Below are 21687 nucleotides of genomic sequence, written 5' to 3' on the forward strand. Positions count from 1 at the left end.
CCTCTTCTTTCCATCCCATGTCCTGTCACTGGTGGGGGTGGACATGGGAGTGTGCTAGCTAGAAGAAAGTAGTCTCTGAGCTGTCTTGCTTTCCTTAAAGGAACAAGTAAATTCTCCACTGGGGAATTCAGAAAAATGAGTTGCTTCTCCAGGCACCTGGGCCAGGGTTCTGAGAAAGATGGATTATTTCCTGAGTGCTCCAATTACCGACATCTGTATTTTTTTTTTAAAAAATCTACATAAGAACTGAGTAGTTTAAAACAGAATCTTGCCACTCCTTTCAGGGAAGCAGGCTGACTGCAAATCCTCACCTCTCCTCCAGATCCAATCCCCTAGTCTCATCCTCAGCTCTGTAGCAGAACACCTGCTGACCCATCCCCAAGGGATCACAAAGACCTTCTCCAACTTTCCTTCCCACAACTCATCCTGTTATCCCAGCCTCCAACACCAGCAGGCACTCCCTGGGAACATACCAGCTGAGCAGGCCACGGAAACAGCTAAGCTAACTGAAGACCCTCTCCATTCCTTCCTCTCGTCCAAATCCAATCCCCCAGTCACATCCCTAGCTGTGCAACAGAGCATCTGCTACAGGCTTCCTTCCCCCATCACATCTTTGAATCCCACAGCTCTTTCTCTCCTAACCACCCTCCCAATTTGTTGCTTTATCCCAGCTCCCAATTCCAGCAGGCACCTCTTGCTAACATATAGGCCACTCCTGCCAGGGAAGCAGCTAGGCTAACCATAGATCTCCCACTCTCCTTTAGCTCCTCCAGATCCGATGCCCCAGTCTCATCTCCAGTGCTATAGCAGACCCTCTGGGGTGACCTCTCTTCACTGTCTACCATCGTTTCAATGAGACAAAATCAGCAGGTCCTGGTTAAACGTTCTGCTCTCCTCCCTCCTGTGACGCCCTCCAGACCCCTAGCCCATCCCCATTCCTAAGTGTCAGCTCCCAATATTGAGAAACACATTTTACCTGGAATCCTCAGTGACCACACCTATGAGGTCCACAGAAAATTTCCTAACAAGCAACATACAGCCATCACAAAGATGCTTTGTGTCAAGTATGTAGTCAAATTTGGACAAAGTTCCATGAGGTGCTGAGAAGAAGGTATATTCTTTTGTGTTTGGGTGAAATGTTCTGTAAATATATGTTAGGTTCATTTGGTTTAAAACATCTGTTAGCGCCAGCATTTCTCTGTTTAGTTTTTGTTTGGATGACCTGTCTATTGGTAAGAGTGTGGTATTGAAGTCTCCCACTCTCTGTGTGTAAGGATCAATATGTGATTTAAGCTGTAGTAGTGTTTCTTTTACAAACTTGGGTGCCCTCATGTTTGGGGCATAGATGCTAAGAATTGAAATGACATCACCTGGTGCATTTGTCTTTGAGGAGTATGAAGTGTCCTTCCCTATCTCTTCTGATTAACTTTGGTTTGAAGTCTCTTTTGTCAGATATTAAAATGGCTCCACCAGCATGCAATTATTCATTCAACAATTATTTATTAACTGTGGACTGTGTACATTTTTCTAGTCATTGAACATGATAGTGAGAAATAAAGCAAGCAAATGTCCCTGCACTTGTGAAACTTGTGCCTTCAGGGGAAAATAGCAAGCACAATGAAGAAGTAAAGATATAGTTTACTTATTTGTTTATCATTTACTTATTGCTATGGTAAACACAAATGTTACCATTAAAAAGAATGTTAGAGTTAAAATGGAGAGATAAAGAACATTTGGGAATTTGAGTAAGGAGTTACAGCTGGGTATTGATACAGGGTAGGCAAGGAGGGAGGGAGGTATGGAAGAACAGAGCAAGCATGCAGCTGTGTCTTGATAGCTGTGTCTGAGGGTCAGAATGACCTATTGTGGTTAAATATCCCTGAAGCTGCAGTTAGATGGTCCCCAATATATCAGCCGTGCATATAAAATCAAAAGGGACCTGCAACCTCAAAACATCTGACATCACTATAATATCACTTGCATTGTTGTTTTGAAGGCTCTCCCCATTTGTGAGGACCATGGGAGGAGATATTCTAAAAGGAAGATCTGGTCCACCATGATTTAGAGTAGAAAAAAGGGCACCTTTCCCCATGTATATGCCGCTACCACATAAATATCCAAATATTACTATCATAAATATTAATAAACAACTTTAAAATCCATAATTTAGAGCCGATCTTGGGCTGCTCCCTGCCTTGGGTCAGCCCACTCTAATCTCTCTTTGGAGCGTTTGTTTTCTTAGCTTTTCTAAATAAACTTCTGCTGAAACTGTCTATGTCTCTTGACTGGATTGGTTTTTTTCAAGGAGACAAGAACTGAGAGACTCCCACGCACACACCATAACATTGCTAGATTATTTCAAATTTTTAAGAGTGAAATAAATAGGGGTGTAGCAAAGGGTGTTGGAATGGAGATGTAAAATATTAGATACTGTGGCTAAAGAAAGTTTCAGTGAGAAAAAAATAAAAAAATAAAAAAATAAATTGTGGTTAAAGATATGAGGAAATAAAGACAATAGTTATTTATACATCCAAGGGTCATTTGTATACATTTATACAAAAAGTCATTTATGCATCATCTTCCAGAAAGAAGAAACCGAAAATGTTTAGGGCTATTCTAATGAGCAAAATAGGATGCCATTGGAGGTTTGGGGTAGATATTATGTGACATATTTATTTGTTCTGAGGACTGAACCCAGGGCCTATTGTATACCAGATAAGTGCTCTACTATGGAGCTCCATCTCCAGTTCTGTGGTGTTTTATTTTTACTCTTTTAACTTCATATTTATTGGGGGGGCATGCCATGGCATCTATGTGAAGTCAGAAGACAACCTACAGGAGTCAAAAGCTGCACAGCTTTGCCAGTGACCTGACTAGGGTGACAGAAAATAAACAACACATTACAGAAAAGATGGAATTGGGTGCTCTGATGGACATGAACCAGCAGCTCGGAAACTCAATAAGTTTATTACACATGATGTCGGTAGGGGGACAGTAGTAGTGGGTAGCCATCCCAGCATTGGCCTGGAAGTTCCAACCCCCATTGAGGCTTCAATAATGATCACGCCCACAAGGCGGGGCAGAGGAGGGAGCGGAAGACCGAGGAGCAAGAGGAGGTGGCTCTCTTGGTTCCGGGACGCTGGAGGTAGACTGAGCAGAGTTCTCCAGAGAACACCGCCGGACTGCCCTATACCTTTGCCAGACCCTGCAACCTACCCCTTCATTTGTATGTTACCCCATAAAATAAACCTCCCTTTTAACTACGTGGAGTGGCCTTAATAATTTCACCAATAGGGGACTCTAGAGGAGCAGTCTTAGGCTGAAGTCTTCCTGGAGAAGGAAGCTGAGGTTGATACTTTCTGCATCGACCATCAACATCTGTGCTCAGACCTGGGGAAGGCTTTGCCATTAACTTGAAGATGACTTAGGGAAGGCCTTGCCATTCCCATGGGTCTGAGTCAGTGGTGTCCTTGCCATGGTTGTGCTCATGTTATGAATGTTCATTCATACAGGCTTGCACTGTTCCCCACACAGAGGAGTCTTTCTTTCTACCATGTGGACTCTGGGGATGAAATGCAAACCACCAGGCTTGAAAACAATTGCTTTGATCTGCTGAGCCATATTGACAGCCCTGTGATGGATATTTCAAAAGGGACATTTTGGCTGTTCTATAGAGAAAAAGAAAAACTAAAGAAAACCAAGGGCAGGCGCTGGAGAGTTGGATCAACATTTAAGAGAATTTGATGCTCTTCTAGAGGACCAGAATTCACTTCCTGGATGTGGTGTGACAGACTTCCTGAGGAGACATCACACAGACACACACACACACACACACACACACACACACACACACACACACACACACGCACGCGCACCTACTCACCCCAGAGGGATTCAGGGAAGACTAAAGTAATGACTGGAGCAAACTCCAACTTTGTGAACTGATCAGTTTTTACTAGGATTACTAAGAGCAGTGTGGGCAAGTGGTTCCTTGTAGGAGAGAGGATAACTCAGAAGCAACAGCATCACTGAAAAGCCCACCCCAACACTGGCAAGGACTCATAAAAGCTAGCCTAGAGCTCTCTGCACAATGTTCAGGCAGCTCCATAGGTCTGAAAAAATCCCTCTTTTCTGCAACTCAACTAGTTAATCTCCTTTAGCAGCAGTGGTTTACTCCTTTTATAAAGCTGGGAGGAACCAAGAATCTTGCAAGTTTCCACTTTCTGGCATATTTGATGTATTGTTTATTTCAGGAGTTTCATGAGCTCCCTTCCTTCTTAGAGGGAAAGTTTCAGTTAGGAGGAAACTGCCATAGAATACTAGCACCTAAATCTAAATCTGCGTTCACAAAACAGACTGCAACTCCAGCTCTAGGGGATCTCATGCTCTCTTCTGTCCTCTATGGGCACACAAGGATGGATGGACACACACACACACACACACACACAAGTGCACATACACACACATGCACACATACCACATGCACATAAGTAAAAATAAAAATAAAGAAAATCAAGAATCCAGTTGGCAGGTTCTTGCAATTATTCAGTCAAAAGTCATTTGTGGTGGCTTGTAAGTAATATCCATTGATTAGCATCGTGAAAATGGTTGAATTCTGGATAAACTCTTCAAAGACAGAACTGTCAAGCATGCCAACAAACCAGAAGTATAGGCTCAGAATCACCTAGGAAAAAAGTCTCTGGCTAATGAGGGAAAATCTATATTATGTTATCTTATGTGAAAGTTTGTACAGAATTATCTAGATTAGGTTGATTGAAATGGAAAGACCTACTCTGAATGTGGGCAGCACCATTCTTTTGGCTTGAGTTCCAGACTACGAGAGAGAGAGAGAGAGAGAGAGAGAGAGAGAGAGAGAGAGAGAGAGACAGAGAGACAGAGAGACAGAGAGAGACAGAGAGACAGAGACAGAGACAGACAGAGAGAGAGGGAGAGGGAGAGAGACAGAGACAGACAGACACAGAGAGAGAGAGGGAGAGAGGGGGGGAGGGAGACGGAGAGGGAGGGAGAAGGAGAGAAAGCTAGTTGAGAATGAGCATCCATCACTCTCTGCTTCCTTGCTGTGAACACCATGTGACCCCCTCCTCCTGTTCCTACCACTATATTCCCCGTGCTATGATGAACTGTATCTCCTGGAACTGTTAGTCCAAATAAACCTTGTCTCCTCTAAGTTACCTTGGTTAGAGTATTTTATCACAGCACAAGGGAAAGTAGTTAATACAGGTACCCTGATAACATTTTATGTGTGATGTATTTTAGTGGAAAGATTCAAGCAAAAATTCTGTAGCAAGCCTCTGAATAGCCTATAAGAAGCATCCCACAAGATTAGCTACTGGATTGGCTAGATTCTTGTATCCCATGCAGGTAAACATTGAAATGCCTGTATAATAATTTTATCCAGTTCACAGGTTTTGAACATCATCATTTGAACATCATTTCACCAAAGGTGAAAAAGCACTTCTGGTTCTCATTGTGTTATTTCACAATCTCTCTGATATATATATATATAACTTAAGTGGAGTATGAGATTCTTCAAATAACTCACTCACAGAATATAAATCCCTAATTAAAACACCAGATGCTAACCAACATTCTTATGATTTGGAATGTTGATTAACACTAACCAGATACATTTATAGGCTATATACATAGACCAGTCCCATGTACACACATCCTGCTACATTCTCTCTGCTAAAATATGTAGATACAAAATTGACTTGGGCTGATGTTCTAGTTAGCTTTCTGTTGCTATGATAAACACCATGACCAAAAGCAATTTGGGGGAGAAAAGTTTTCTTTGACTTACACATCCTGATGGCCATCATTAAGGGAAGTCAAGACAGGAACGTGAGGCACTTAACTGGAATAGAAGCCATGGAAGGACGTTGCTCATTGGTTTGCTCCCATGGCTCACTTAGTTTGCTTTCTCATACAATTCAGGATCACCTGCCCAGGGATGGCACCACCTACAGTGGTATGAGCTCTGGTCCATCAATCATTAATCAAGAAAAAGACCCCAAAGACCTGCTCACAGGCCAATGTGATAGAAGCACTTTCTCAGTTGAGGTTTCCGCTTCCCAGATGCCCTTAGTTTGTATCAAATTGATAAAAACAACAATGACAAAAAAGTGGGCTTCAGCTCTGGAGACATAAGCTGTGAACTTTTAGAGATTTCCTAGGATTTGCACCTAAGGGCTTAGATTCTTGTTGGAAGAGCATGATCTCATTAGCTGGACAGGCCTAAATTCTCTTCTTTGTAAGTCAATCTAAGGTCACAGAGATCTTGGAGTGGATTTTCAAATGCTCCTTTTCTTTTTCTTACTGGTCCTTTTGAGACAGGGTCTCACTGTGTAGCATAGGTTGGAACTTGTAATAGAACTTGTAATCCTCCTGCCTCAGCCTCCTGAGTGCTGGGATTACAGGCATGAGCCCTTCCCTACACCACTGTTCCACCTCACCCCTGTGCCCATCAGCATCAGGAACTGGTTTACTGTTTCGTTCGCAAGATCTAGCACAAACACCACCAGATTTAGTTTTGTTTCCATACCGGGGGTGAGGACTTCCCTAGGAAACAGCGGCCCTAATACTGTCATTCTATTCTGCTACTCCAAGAGTTAAGTAATGACAGCCTATGTTTTCTGTTATAGTTGGATGTCTTTGAGCTCAGGACTGAGGAGTAGTTCTTTATGTTTGTCTTATATCCCTCCTCATCCCCATTTACTTCTCCCTTCCCCTCTCTCTCTCCATTTCCTACATTGACAGGAGACTCAAACTAGTTGGAGGCTTTTCCATTTGGCTATCTGAGCAAGCTCTGCCAAGTATGGAGGCAGAGACCAGCTAGTCAGGATCAAACACATTTCAGCCATTAGGAACCTGAGCATGATGACTCAAAGCTATCTAGTGTCTTTCAGACAGGCAGTTTAAGAGGACCTCGAGGGTCCGATATCCCCCTCTGCCTACATCGAGCCTGAGGACCAGAGGGAACAACCCAAGGAAAGAGGCAAAGATGAAGAGAGTAGTTGTCACCATCTTACTAATCACAAGGCAAGAGAGCATAGTCCATGCACAAGAACTGCGCTCTCTGCCCAGTTTTACACCTATCAGTCCACTTAATATTTAAGCAGTTTTTGGAGAGTAGGGGCCCTCCAGCCTCCGAGTTGGGACCTAATCCTCTGACGGGTTTTCACTGAATTCTTCTGCTGTGGAAAAGGTCTTGCTCCTATTTTCCCAGTTCTCTTCTATAAATGGACCGACAATTCAAGCCTTCAAAGCCTATCTCTTTCTCCAGACTTGCTCTGCAGAGTAGGCCATCATGCCATCAAAAGACTCCAGTCTGAGAGCTTGCCGCCCAGTTCTTGCATATTCAAAAGCTTAGTCACTAAGAGCACAGTTCCCTCTTGCCGGGCTAAATCGAAGGCTTCTCACATTATCAGGAATCTCTCCATCCATACACGCTTTCAGTTTAGCAAACTATGTTCCTATTCATCATGGCATTACTTTGGCCCAGTACTTCTGTGAAATGTCAACCCAGGCTTGCTCCTACAGAAGTGGAGTCTAAGGAGTAGAGTGGCCTGTCCATTCTGTAGTCGTACTGACAAAAAGGATCCAACATGTCTCCATTGAATACTCTACTTCAGTTGCATGCTGATATTGGAGAGGAATATTCATTTTAGTTAAGAAAATGTTTGGTGTTAGGGGTGGGCCATCAAACTTGACAACCTGAGTTTAATCCCCAGGACCCACATGGTGGAGAGAGAGAGCCAACTCTGGCAAGTGGTCCTCTGACCTTCACACATTCACTGTTGTATACCCCCTGCACCACATAAATAAATACGAAATTTTTAAAAACTAAAAATGTATAGCGTTATATTCGGATTCCCAGAGCAACACTTTTTTAAATCTTTCTTCATTTTTACTAGTTCTTTGAAAATTTTATGAAATGTGTTTTGATCATAGTGACCCGCATCTCCTTTTAGATACACCTCTCTTTCCCTCCCCACCCAGCTTTTTTAATCAATCAAGTTCAATTTGTGCCAGCCATAACTTAAACTCTCCGGTGTGTGGCCTTTCACTGGACTGTGCTCAGTCTACCAGAGGCCAGAGGCCAGATCCTTAAAGAAAGCGCTCTCTCTCTCTCTCTCTCTCTCTCTCTCTCTCTCCATCTATCAATTGCTAATAGTTCCCCACTACAGATGGGACTTCACACCTCCATATTGAGACCTTTGTCTGGCTTCAGCTAGCACAGGTTTTGTGTGCACTATCACAGCTGCTGTGAGTGCATGTGTGCAAATGCCCTGCTGTGTCTGAAAAACACTCTTTTCCTCTGTAGTCATACACTGCCTCTGGCTCTTACACTCACTCTGCTTCTGCAAAGATTTCTGATCCTTAGAAGGAGGGGATGTGACAAAGGTGTCCCATTTAGGGCTGCTAATCCCAGTCTCTCATTCTCTGCAACCTTGACCTGTTTCAGGTCTCTGTGTTAATTGCTGTCTACTGCACAAAGCAACTTCTCAGATGAGTGTTGAGAGATGGACTAACCAAAGGATATAGCGATAAGCCATTAGGAATCTGTTTAATATTATGCCAATTTAGTTGAATAATAGCAGTAGCATGCTTAATGTAGGATATTTGAAATATATAGACTGTCTCTTAGTGATGGGGAGGCCTCAAAGATCTGCCTTGTCAAAGGACAGCAGATCACATTGACGTCTTCAGCCATTCTCCAAGCCTCTGAATAACATGCTTTGATTCCAAAAATGAGAAAAAAGAAAATACAGGACAACACATGGAAGAAAACAACTTAATTCTTTGAAATCTATCATTTAGCATAAACATCATTTCCTTCCAGAATTTTCTAATAGTATACATAACAGCTACAGTAATAACTGATAATATTTAATGATACTTACTGTGAAGCACTACACTGAGGAGTTTGTATTTATTATCTAATTTCAGTATTAGCAAAACCCCTATGTGGCTCATAGCAGCATTATTCTCCTTATAAAAACTGATGAACTGAGGTACAGAGCAGTGAAACTGTTCAACAAACTTTAGCACAGCTGACATTAGAATTTGATTGTAGGAAACCTATCTCTTGAGCCCTTCTCCTACCCACGTGCTACGGAAATGTTTGCTACCTATTTCTACTTGCAGTAAGGTAAGCAGATGATGTCAAAATTTGTCTTGAAAATATTCACTTATCCTTCTTTGCCACACACATTCCTGCTCAATATATATACAGAAACTTAGACATGTTTCTCCTTTAGGGAATGGAGTCGAATCTGCAAATCAACCTCATATTATACAAAAGAGAGCAAGGAAGGAAATTAAGGAGCGGATGAGAATGTACGCAAGTTGGAGAAAGCTAGCAGAGTAAACCACAGGAGGCCTGTATCTTCCTCAACCTGTTGACAATTTGGACAGGGATTCTTCCAGCTCATGTGACTAGAATTCCAACATTGATCAAGTGAGCAGCTTGATTAACTATGATTAGCTTACAGCAAGGACATCGGTACTTTTCTTCTCCAGCGACCAGCCCCAGTTCTGTCTAGGGAAGTATAAATGAAAGTCTTCTAGAGGACTTTTGGGAAAGATTTACATCCCCACCTGGTGACCCAGATGGCTGTATGTCTCATTGGGGATATGATATTCAGCATCAACAGAGAATAGGAAACCCTTGTGGCTGGGTGGAACAGGTTAAAATCACTACTAACACCATATGTAAGCCTAAAAATATGGGAAGAGTTAGATGGACAAATTAAAGATAGAGAGAAGGATGCCATAAAGATGCAGAGGTAAATGAGCTTGGCTAGGGTATGAAATGCCATGATCAATCTAATAGATCATGTGCTCACCAGTAACAAGTTTGGAATGGAATCTATTACTGCCAGAAAAAGAGAGAAAGGGCACTGGGTGGATAGAAAAAAAGTAGGTGTCTATTATTAGGATCATACACTATTCATAGTTTTCATTCCCTCCCCGTACGCTGTTTGTTTTGAGGGATGCATAAAATACCCATGCCCACTTCCTCCAAGATCAACATCACTTCTAGCCGTAGAGGAAGGATCCTGACAGCCATGTTGTACAGCCATGCTGTAACCCTCACCTTGGGCCAAACTGTCTAAAGCCTATTAAATCCCTAGTCCAATCCAGGAACAGTAGATTCCATCCTGACAACTTGCAATCAGAAAATCAAGACCCTAATCCATCTTGATTACTTTCAGAAATTGTAAATCTAATAGCAGTGGGAAAGCTATATTTTTTTTTTCAAATTAATGGGAAAGCAAAGAAATCAAGACTGCAAAGAGAAGTTGAGTGGCTGTGGAGAGATAAAAGACCACGTGGAGCAAGGTGATTATAAGCAACAGACCTGCCTTGGTTCCTGACGACTTTCTAGTTTGGGGCTTTCGTCCCTCCCAAAGCATGTTTTTCTTACTGACCTTGCATTTCATGAAGCTCCCTGAACCTTAAAACTTTCTGTTGTTGTTTTTTTGTTTCTCGAGACAGGGTTTCTCTGTGAAACAGTCCTGGCTGCCCTGGAACTCTCTCTGTAGCCCAGGCTAGCCTCAAATTCACAGAGATCTGCCTGCCTCTGCCTCCCGAGTGCTGGGATTAAAGGCTTGTACCACCACCACCTGGCTCATAACCTTTTCAGTAAATTAGCTCAACTAGGTCTCTGCTAACAACCTCAGGAAGCACCGATACTACACTGTTAGTTGTCAGAGCAAATGAAGTCATCGTGCTTGTTTTACAGGGGAGGCCTCTGGAGGGGTTTTCTGGTCAAGTATGCCTAATGTGCTCTGCTATCTTGGGAACTCACAGATCTTTACTGGACCCAAGTCTGAAAAAATATCTTGGTGTAATCTCTGTATTTCTTGGAAATCAAAGAATTAAAATCCCATTTAAACCCCCAGGAATGGGCATTTTGTTTTTCTTCCTAATAGAAAGCATTCCACAACAATCAGTAGGCTCAGTGGGATCCCTCTCTGTACTCCCACAGCTCACCTGGGACTTTGTACTCTTCTAACACTACAGCATTTCTATTAGGTTGAAGTTTCCATATGCTTTCACACATTGCGGGAATTGACCTGTCCACATCAAGTGCTTAATAAATACACACTAAATGAAAGTGGGAGTGGTGGTACATACTTGTAATCACAGCACTTGGAAGACTGAGACAGGAGGATCACCACAAGTTCAAATCCAATCTTGTTATATATCAAGATAGAAAGGTAGAAAGAAAGGAAAGAAGGAGATATGTGTGTGTGTATGTATGTATGTATGTATATGTGTGTATATGTACATGTATCAACGAATAGCATTATAAATAGGTATAAACCTGTAACTCCAGAAGTCAGGAGGCTGAAACAAAAAGACTGGGAATATAAAACCAGCAAAGGATGCAAAGTAGGTTCGAGGCCAAGCTGGACTACATGCTAAGACCTTGTTTCAAAAATGAACTTTTAAAAACAGTTTGATGTTTTTTCCTGACTATGTCTTGTGTGAACAGTCCACATGGAACTGTTAGAGCCATGAAGGACAATGAATGCCTATTGATTCCCAGTGTCACACACGGTGTCTAGGATCGCCCCTGTCACTAATGACAGAGCTGTGTAATAGGAGGAAAGTTATTCCCTATCTGAAAAAAAAAAAACCAAGTTGAATTATATTGCTTCTGTGGTGGAAATGTATCGCTTTATGGCATCCTTGACCACATCTTTACTAAAGTTTACATTTTCTTAAAGCAGAAACCAGAAATCTGCACTGTCAGCCTTCTTTGTTGCTAGAACACAGGCTTAGAGTCGGCCAAACATATGAACTCAATTATGATTTGGAGAACTATTCTTACCACGGTCTCCCAAGTGTTTGCAGGGCATTTAGTATAAAGATCTTGAGTAGCTGCAAGCTATGGTGTCTGTGGGCTCCCAGAACTAGTGTCCTGTGTGTACTAAGGGAGGAGTGTACTAGGAAACGTACTTGAGGAATAGGTGGCATGAAGGAGTGGGGAGGCACTTTTTCAAAACAATACCAACAATCAGCTCTGCTGCCTGTTCTACCACGACTTAAGTTCAACCCAGATGCCCCACCAAAGCACCATCTGACCAGATACTACTAACTGGCATTCACACTTAATTCAGCAGAAACGTAACAGAAAGACTGTTGGTAAAAATCGTTTCAGTGTACTTGCTCATGTTAGAGAATCAAAAGCAATGAAAGCCAGTGTGGTTTCATCATAAAGCACTGACTAAATTCTTATAACGTGTTTATCATTGCTCTAGGCACTCTCTTGTACCTTATCTTTAATCACTTACCTTGACCTTTGTACCATCTGTGCAGTAGCTGCTGGTAACACACAGGGAGAACAGCATGTTCTCCTAAAAAGATGCAGGGAGGAGATGGATGCTCACTTCATATTTGTTGACCTTATCTTCCACTCAGACTTATTAAAGTTACCTTTCACAAACAAGATATATGAGATCAGTCATCTGCCGAAACAGACCTTTTGTGTATAGTATTAGACAGGATATCATTGCAGTGTCTATAAAAAAAGAAAAAAGATCTGAAATAATGGTGACTTAAATAAGATGGGGGTTGATTTTTCTACAAACAATAGTCTCAGTGGCAATGGTAGCTCCATTCTCTGAAGTTGTCTGGGAGCCAGGCAGCTTCTGCCTTATTGTTCTGTGAGTCTCTAAAGGAGTCTTACCTTTGTGGAAATCAGAGCCTGCTTATCTTCACTTCTGTCAATTAGACAGATGAAAGGAGACAGAGTGGCTTTGTCCATCCTTTAAAAACACATCTTGTGGCCTTTTCACTCATCCTTAGTGATGTTTCCCCGTCCCTCCCTCTCCTTCTGTATTGACCTCTCTCTTTCCCCAATACATGCCCCGCCCTGTGCACTTTCCTGCATCCACATTTGTATCATTTGCATCCTGCCATTCTCCTCTCTTGCATTTCCCAACTGTGGTCCCTTTTTATTTTCCTGAACCAGAATTCCTAGGTGCATCCTAAAAACTTATCTCTATATCCATAGATAAGTGGAGCTCCCAACCCTCACCAAAGAAATAGACAGAGACCATTAATAAAATTCACATTTGGTCAAAATGCACACAGCAAGTGATCATGGGATGGTCAGCCCCAGTGGCTGAATCTACAACAGCACTCCTGCACCTTAGGCTCAGGCAATATCTCAGGAAAGGCCAAGATTCTCACAGCCAGAGAAACAGCAGATCTGCTGAGATCAGGTCTCCTAGAAATGACAGGGAAAGCTCAACTATGATACCTCAACAATATCACTGCCGGAACAAGACCCAGAAGATAACAACACCAATGACATGCTAACACGGGAGGGAGAAATATCCCCCTCCAAAAAGAATTACAGGCAACTAAGGGATGTTGTGAGAGGGACAAATAGTCCTCCTCCATGGGGGAGCTCCCTGGTTGATTATCCACTCTCATGTGTTCAGTACCGAAATCATGTACCTTTTCCAACTATTCTATAGTCTCACCACAAACCTATGAGATAGATACTATTGTCATCCCATTTTACAATGAGAAAAGTTGAGATGTGGACATAGCTAATGAGTGTTGGAAGCATGTTTTCAGTTTACAATGTTTGTGCTGCTAATTTTTGTCAACTAGACACAAATTAGAGTCCCCTGGAAAGAGAAAACCACAACTGAGGCATTACCTCCATCAAATTAGTCCATAGGCAAGTCTGTGGGGGAAATAGTCTTGATTAATGGTTGATGTGAGGGTCCAGCACACTGTGGGGGTTGCCTGGGTTGTACAAGAAAGCAGGCTGAGGTAACCATGAGGAGCAAAGCAGTAAGCAGCGCTCTTCCCTGGTTCCTGTCTCTGCCCTGCTTGACTTACCTGCCCTGACTGTACTCAATAATGGACTTGGATTGTATGCATAAACCAAATAAACCCTGTCCTCCTCAAGTTGCTTTTGGCCATGGTGTTTCATCACAGCCACAGTAAACAAACTAGATGTGATGGGGAAACCCACAGAGACAGCTGAGCTCACAGACCACACTGACATGGAAGGAGCCTGCACGGAACTGACCTAAGCCCTCTGCTTGGGGGTGATAGCTGTGTAGCTTGGTCTCTTTGTGGAGTTCCTAGCAGTGGGACCAGGACCTGTCCCTGGCACATGAGCTGGCATGTTTGGAACCTATTCCCAATGGTGGAATGCCTCACTCAGCCTTGATGCAGGGGAAAGGAGCTTGGTCCTGCCTCAACTTGATATGCCATGTGATGTTGACTCCCATGGGAGGCCTTACACTTTCTGAGGAGTGGATGAGGGGGCAGTAAAAAGAAGGTGGGAGGAGGGAACGGTAGGAGAAGAGAGAGGGGAAACTGTGGTAGGAATGTAAAATAATTTTTAAAAATTAATAATAAAAAATTAATTAAGAAAAAAGAAAACAAACTACAGTATGCCTGATGTCAAAAGTTAGTTTTTGGAAACAGTATCATATTGTAGCTGGAATCTTTTATGTCTCTGGGGGTGCTGGTAACATCAAGCATCCACTAAAGAAATGCCATTTTTTAAGCCTTAGGAGTCTCTCAACAACTCAGGGCTTCCATTCTCTATGTTCTCTACCGCTGGTTTTTGACTCTTCTCCCTAAAATCCCATTTAAGTTCAGACTCTTCATATTAACCTCATTTTAACCTCACCTTCATATCTCACCTCAGCCCACAGTCACATCCTCACCATCTCCTTCTCACTCCCAACACATCCCCTCTCCCTTCTCATCCCGTTTCCTCCACTCCCTCCACTCTGTACCCTGATTCTTTCCTATTCCCCCTCGCCTCCCATTCCCCCTCCAATCTCATTTCTCCATTCTCATCCCCTCCCCATGCTCATTCCCCCTCCCTTCCCATTACCCCTCCATTCTAAAACACCCTCCCTTCTCATCCCACCTCCCATCTCATCCATATCCAGTATGATCCCCTCACCATCTCAATCCCCCTGCCTTCTCAATGCCCCTCCATTCTCAACCCCTAACCCTTTTCATCTAACCTAAACTGTCCTCTGGTCTCCAGTTTAATCCCCCTCCCTTCTAATACCCCATCCCTTCTCATCTCACCTCACTTCCCATTTCCACCCCCTTGTCATCACACCTCCCATCGCATTCCCCCTCCATTCTAGTCCCCCTTACCCTTCTCATTTCCCCTGACATGTCATCTAGTCTCTATGCTCCTTCCCCCTCCCTTCTCCTTCTCTCTTTCTTCCCATCAGCCATGTTTGTCCTCTAGTCTCCATTCTCGCTCCTCTCCCTCCTCATCCCCCTCCTTTATCACTCCCCTTCTCATTCTGCCTCCTTTCATCCTCTCTCATTTCATCCCCCTCCTCCTCACCCCCACCATTCCCATTGCCCCTTCTTTCTCACCCCTCTCCAATCTCATTCCCTCTCTCTTCTCAATCACTGTCCCTTCCCACTCTCTATTTGTTCTCATTCTCCCTTCCTACTCATTACCTCTTCCTTGTCATATTCTCTCCATTCTCATCTCCTCTTTATTATTATACCAGCTCCCTTCTCATTGCCCCTTCCCATCAACCTTCCATTTTTAATCTTCCTCCAGTCCTCTCCTCTCTCTTCTTATATCCCTCCTTTCTCATCTCCCTTCACATCATAGCACCTCTACATTCTCACTGCCTCCCTTCTCATTGTCCCCCACATTCTCATCCACTTCACCATACTCATTCCCTTTAAATCTCATTCCCTCTCGTTTCTCATCTCCCTTCCTTCTCATGCCCTCCCTTCTCATCCACTCTCCATTCTAATCCACCCTCCCTTCACATCAGCACCCTCCCATCCCTCCCTTTTGATCCCCTTCCCTTCTCATCTCCCCTCATATCTCATTGCTACTCACTTCACATTCCCCTCCCTTCTTATCACCATTCCATTGTCATCCCCCTCACCTCTCATCCCCGCCCTTCTTAGTGAGAAAGAATCTAAGATGAGAAAGGTGGGGGGGATGAGAAGGGAGGGGGATTAGAAGGGAGGGGTAAGAAAGGAGGGATGAGAAAGGAGGGGGATGAGAATGGAGGGGGATTAGAAGGGAGGGGGATGAGAAGGGAGGGGGATGAGAAGGGAGGGGGATGAGAAGGGAGGGGGATTAGAAGGGAGGGGTGAGAAAGGAGGGATGAGAAAGGAGGGGGATGAGAATGGAGGGGGATTAGAAGGGAGGGGTGAGAAAGGAGGGATGAGAAAGGAGGGATGAGAAAGGAGGGGGATGAGAAGGGAGGGGGATGAGAAGGGAGGGGGATGAGAAGGGAGGGGGATGAGAAGGGAGGGGGATGAGAAGGGAGGGGGATGAGAAGGGAGGGGGATTAGAAGGGAGGGGTGAGAAAAGAGGGATGAGAAAGGAGGGATGAGAAAGGAGGGATGAGAAAGGAGGGGGATGAGAAGGGAGGGGGATGAGAAGGGAGGGGTGAGAAAGGGAGGGGTGAGAAAGGAGGGATGAGAAGGGAGGGGGATTAGAAGGGAGGGGTGAGAAGGGAGGGGGATGAGAAGGGAGGGGGATGAGAAGGGAGGGGTGAGAAAGGAGGGATGAGAAGGGAGGGGGATGAGAAGGGAGGGGGATGAGAAGGGAGGGGGATGAGAAGGGAGGGGGATGAGAAGGGAGGGGGATGAGAAGGGAGGGGTGAGAAAGGAGGGATGAGAAAGGAGGGGGATGAGAAGGGAGGGGGATGAGAAGGGAGGGGGATGAGAAGGGAGGGGGATGAGAAGGGAGGGGGATTAGAAGGGAGGGGTGAGAAAAGAGGGATGAGAAAGGAGGGATGAGAAAGGAGGGATGAGAAGGGAGGGGGATTAGAAGGGAGGGGTGAGAAGGGAGGGGGATGAGAAGGGAATGGAATCAGAAGGGAGGGCATGATTTCCACAGTCTTTTCCTCTCCACAACTGTGTCTTCTTACCCATCCACCTCAGCCTACTGTTACATTCTCTCCACTACACCTCACCTGTTAGTCTCACCCTCATCTCCCCACCTCTGCCCACACTCTTCTCTTCATCACCCCAACTCAGTCCATTGTCTTCTCACCAACCTGTCTCAGCCCACAATCTTCTCCTAACTCAGCCCACAGTCTCATCCTCACCTCCCCAAGTCAGGACACTGTCTTCTCTTCAATACCTCACTCCAGCCCACAGTCTTTTCCTCACCACCCACCTCAGCACACAGCCTCCTCTTCACCACCACACCTCACCCCTCAGTCTCTTCCTCACCACCACACCTCAGCCCACACTCTTCTCACTACTCCACCTCTGTTCACACTCTTCTCTCCTCATCAACCTACCTCAAACTACAGTCTTCTCCTCACTACCACACCTCAAACCACAGTCTCATCCTCACCACCCAATCTTAGCACATAGTCCTCTCCTTCCAACCCCAACTCAGCACAGTCTTCTCCTCACCCTCCACCTCAGCCCACAGTCTCATCCTCACCTCCTCAACTCAGGCCACAGTCTTGTCCTCACCAGTAGATCTCAGTCCACAGCCTTCTCCTCAACCACCCCACCTCAGACCACAGTGTCATCCTCACCATCCCACCTCAGCCCACAGTCTCCTCCTTTGCATGCCTTCCCTCTCAATTTCTCTCTTCTCCTCCTACCTCTTGGAAGAAAACTAACTCTTTTTTTGTCTCATAAACATGTATTTCATAAGGGGAAATCAGAAGTGCAGAGAAAGACATATTTATCACTTTTATAGTCCTTATTTTAATATTTTTATAGTCCTTATTTTAATATTTTTCTTATTTGATCTTTTCAATAAGTAATTACAAAACAATATTTGCTTACTTTATTTTTTCCTAAAATATAAAATAACAAGTGAAATATTCCTCTCATCATGTTCTTTAATCCTAATTTCTAGAGGTAAATTCAGTCAGTGTAGTGGGTAGCTGTTCCAGCTTTGACCCGGAAGTACTATCCACTTTGAGGCTTCCGTAACTGTCTCGCCTACAAGGTGGGGCGGAGAAAGAATCCCTGAAGAACCGAGATCCGGATGGGAGGGCTCTCTTGGTTCCAGGACCCTGGACGCTGGGGGTAGGTAGACCGAGCAGAGTTCTCCAGAGAATACTGCCGGACTGTGCTACACCTTTTCCAGAGCCTGTTACTTATCCCTTCACTTGTGAGTTACCCCACAAAATAAACCTCCCTTTTAACTATGTGGAGTTGCCTTAACAATTTCACCAATAGGTCAGTCCTTTGAGTATGTGTTTCTCTGAATGTCACAGGACAGATTTCCCTTACTCCAGACCTGAAAAGCTTGGTTTTCCTACACAAGGTGTCTATATCCTCAGGGTCACTTGGTCTTTCTTGAGTTGAACAACCCACTGTTCTGGTTGGTAAACTAGTCTATTTATTTCATACTTCCTAAGGCCAATATTTTCTCATTTCACAGAAACAACTTAATTTCTACCAAAATCATGCACAAAAGACACTTTTTATGGCATTACTGAAAGTTTCAGAAAATGGGGGGGAGCATTACCATGGAGATACCAACAATATCTCCTTTTGGTATTTAAATTCTTTTCTCTTTAAAATACTTTATCACTTCCCTAGCGGAAATTTTCACTTTTTACCATATGCCCAACTTCCCAGGGCCTCAATTTCTACATCACAAGAATCTTAATAAGGTATTTTCCTTTAAAAATGGATTCTTCCACCTAATGGTATTTCATGATTAAATAGAAATGTTTAATCTACTATGTACAGAGAGACCTTTGCTTCATTTTCATTTTAGAAAATGGAATTATAATACACTCAATCTTCTGCAAATTACTTCTTTCATTAAACCATCATCATTGATTATACCAATTCACACCCTTGTCTTCTTTTAAAAGCACAGTTAAGCCATAATGCTCCAATCCCTCATACAGTGATGGATATTTCAGTTATAACCATTCTTCCACATTACAGACAATACTACAATAAATAGCTTTTTATATGAAGTTTTGCACAATTACTTGGTTATTTTGACAGAAATAGTTCCTAAAAGGGGCATAACTGTGACAAAGATGATATGCAGATCACACAAGCCTGACTGGTTCCCATAAAGACCGTATCACTCTCCATTTCTGTCAACACTATCTAGAGGTGTCTCTTTTGTTCTGCTCTTTCCAACATTAGACAAAAAGTTTTCAATATTACTTTGTATAGCTTTTTATGTTACTAGAAACTTGTGTTAATTATTGGTGAATTGCCTTTAATGTTTTTCCATGATTTTTTTTTTTTTTTTTGCCATTCACATTCCAAACATTCAGTTCCCTTCTATAGTTCAGGCTTTAAACCAGGCTGAACACTCAACTTCACCACTTGAGGTTTCAATTCACGGGAGATATCCTATGTTACTTAATATGTTTTCTAACATTGTTATTATGAAAAAAAGTTAGCCTTACAAAAATATTTCATAAAAAGGAAAACCCAGAAGAATGTTAAAATAGCCACTTCTCAAGAATTTAGAAAATGTGAGCAACCTCTTAATGTGACTCATGCATGTTTTGCTAAAGTTGAAACCACAGCACTGGGGACAGGGAGCTGATGGCACACGGTAGAGGTGAAGGGCTTGCCTAACATGTGTGAGCTCCTCCATTCTAGCACCTCCAGCACCAAAAGAGAAAAGAGGAATCGTACCTGGAGTATGACATACAGCTGGATGATAGTGTTATCGTTTGATCTTTATTAACCTCAGGCATCTCTCCTCAGCCTGGGCCCACCTGCGTTGCCTTACTCCCTGGACACAAATTGCAGCCTGTGGTTTGGGTTCCATTAGCACGCTTTAGTAAAGAAAGACTGGATTCTGTGACTTCAGGGGGTCACAGGTACTGGTTTGCTCCTTTGACCTGTCCCAAGAGCCACCTTTTCCTTTCCCCTTCCCCAAGGAGGTCATGGGTGACAACATAATTACTAAGAAATCACATGGGCTGAGACAGGTCTGCAAAAGGAAAGAGCCCTTTAGCTCAGAACCAGGGCCTCAAACAAGCTGGAGCTGGCCCAGAACCAGCTGGAGACCAGGAAGTCAAAAACCCAGGAGAGAAATCAGTATGAAGGAAAAGACATCTGCACAAAGCTCTCTGCTGCAATAAACATTAAACAAGAAAGGGGAAAGAAGTGTTGTTGCAGCATCATTCCAGCTGTTTCTGAAAACGATCTCTAATTTAAGACATTGTTATTGTTTTACTTTTATAAATCTTTACTGTGATTCTCTGGTTTCTTAAAAATTCCCCCACATTTTCTAGTTCTTGAACAATAAATATATATTTATTTTATAATCACAGAGAAATGGACCTTGTTTTGAGTCAGAATTTTGGTATGTAGCCCAGGCTGCTCTTGAACTTAGAGCCTTCTGCCTTAGCTTCCTACATGCTGGGATTACAGAGCAGTGTCACAATGCCCAACTCAACACTATTTTTTTTTTTTTTTTGGTTTTTCGAGACAGGGTTTCCCTGTGTAGCTTTGCACCTTTCCTGGAACTTGCTTTGGAGACCAGGTTGGCCTCGAACTCACAGAGATCTGCCTGCCTCTGCCTCCCGAGTGCTGGGATTAAAGGCGTGCCACCACCGCCTAGCAACACTATTGTTTTAAGAAGCTATTTTTTCCAGGCCAGCCAGGGATACAGAGTAAGCTTGTGTATCAAAAAGAAAACAAACAACAAAAAAGTAGGCCTTTGCTCTTCATGATACTGTTGTCTCCTGCTACATAGTTCGATGTTCAGAGGACAGGGATTTGATCTTTCAATTCTAATAGCTTCAAATGAGAAAGGTATGTTAGTCAAGTAAGGTCACCACAGCAAAATACCATACATCAGGAGGAGTTAAATAACAGAAATTGATTTTCTCACAGATCTAGAGATTGTAAGTGTAAGGTCAAAGTCCCTATGATGCAGGGACTATCTTCCTGATTTATAAGTGGTCACATTCTCACTATAGCCTCACTTGGCAGACACAGGGCTGAGAGACTTGTTATGTGACAGGAAAAAGCCTAGTGAAATTGTTCACTTCAGTTATGTAGAAAGAAGAATGTGCAATTTTATGAGCAAGGTAATTTCATTAAGATTTCTAAGCAAAGTGTGAAAGGTGTGGACTGTTTTCCTTTCCTTAATGCATAGTGTAAAATATACAGAGAAACAAATTGAGAGAAAAACTTAAACCAGAAACAGACCAGTGCTTCATGATTTGTTACTTCTCCAGATGTCAGAGAGCACTGTGACAGAACATGTGACCTAGAGACAAAGATAAAGATGTGATTCTGCAGCAGTGAATGTGGAGTCCCAGAGGGAGAGAAGGACAAGAGTGGTAGTCAGTCAGTTACAGGACTCTTTCAAGAGATTAGCCTTGAAGATGCTTCAGGAAGCAGAGGCCTCTCTGTCCCTCATCCATTTCCAAGGCCAAGAGAGAAAAGGGATCATTTCTAACACATCTGTGAGCAGGAATTTTCTTTACAGGAGTGAACCTCAGGTAAATCTAACTGAAGCCCCCAAAAGGGTTGGGGAAAGTTATTTAAACAGAAACATGGGTTTCTACAAATTGCAGTAGGCCACTGGACGGCCGAGTCTCACAAGCAGCAGATCAGTGGAGTAATTCAGCTGCAAACACACACTTGCTTCTTGAAAAAGAAAGGTTAAGTCAGAGGGCAAAGGGCATAACCAAGAGACCAGAGAAA

This window comes from Onychomys torridus, chromosome X (genome assembly GCF_903995425.1).
Source record: "Onychomys torridus chromosome X, mOncTor1.1, whole genome shotgun sequence".
In the NCBI taxonomy this organism is placed as follows: Eukaryota; Metazoa; Chordata; class Mammalia; order Rodentia; family Cricetidae; genus Onychomys; species Onychomys torridus.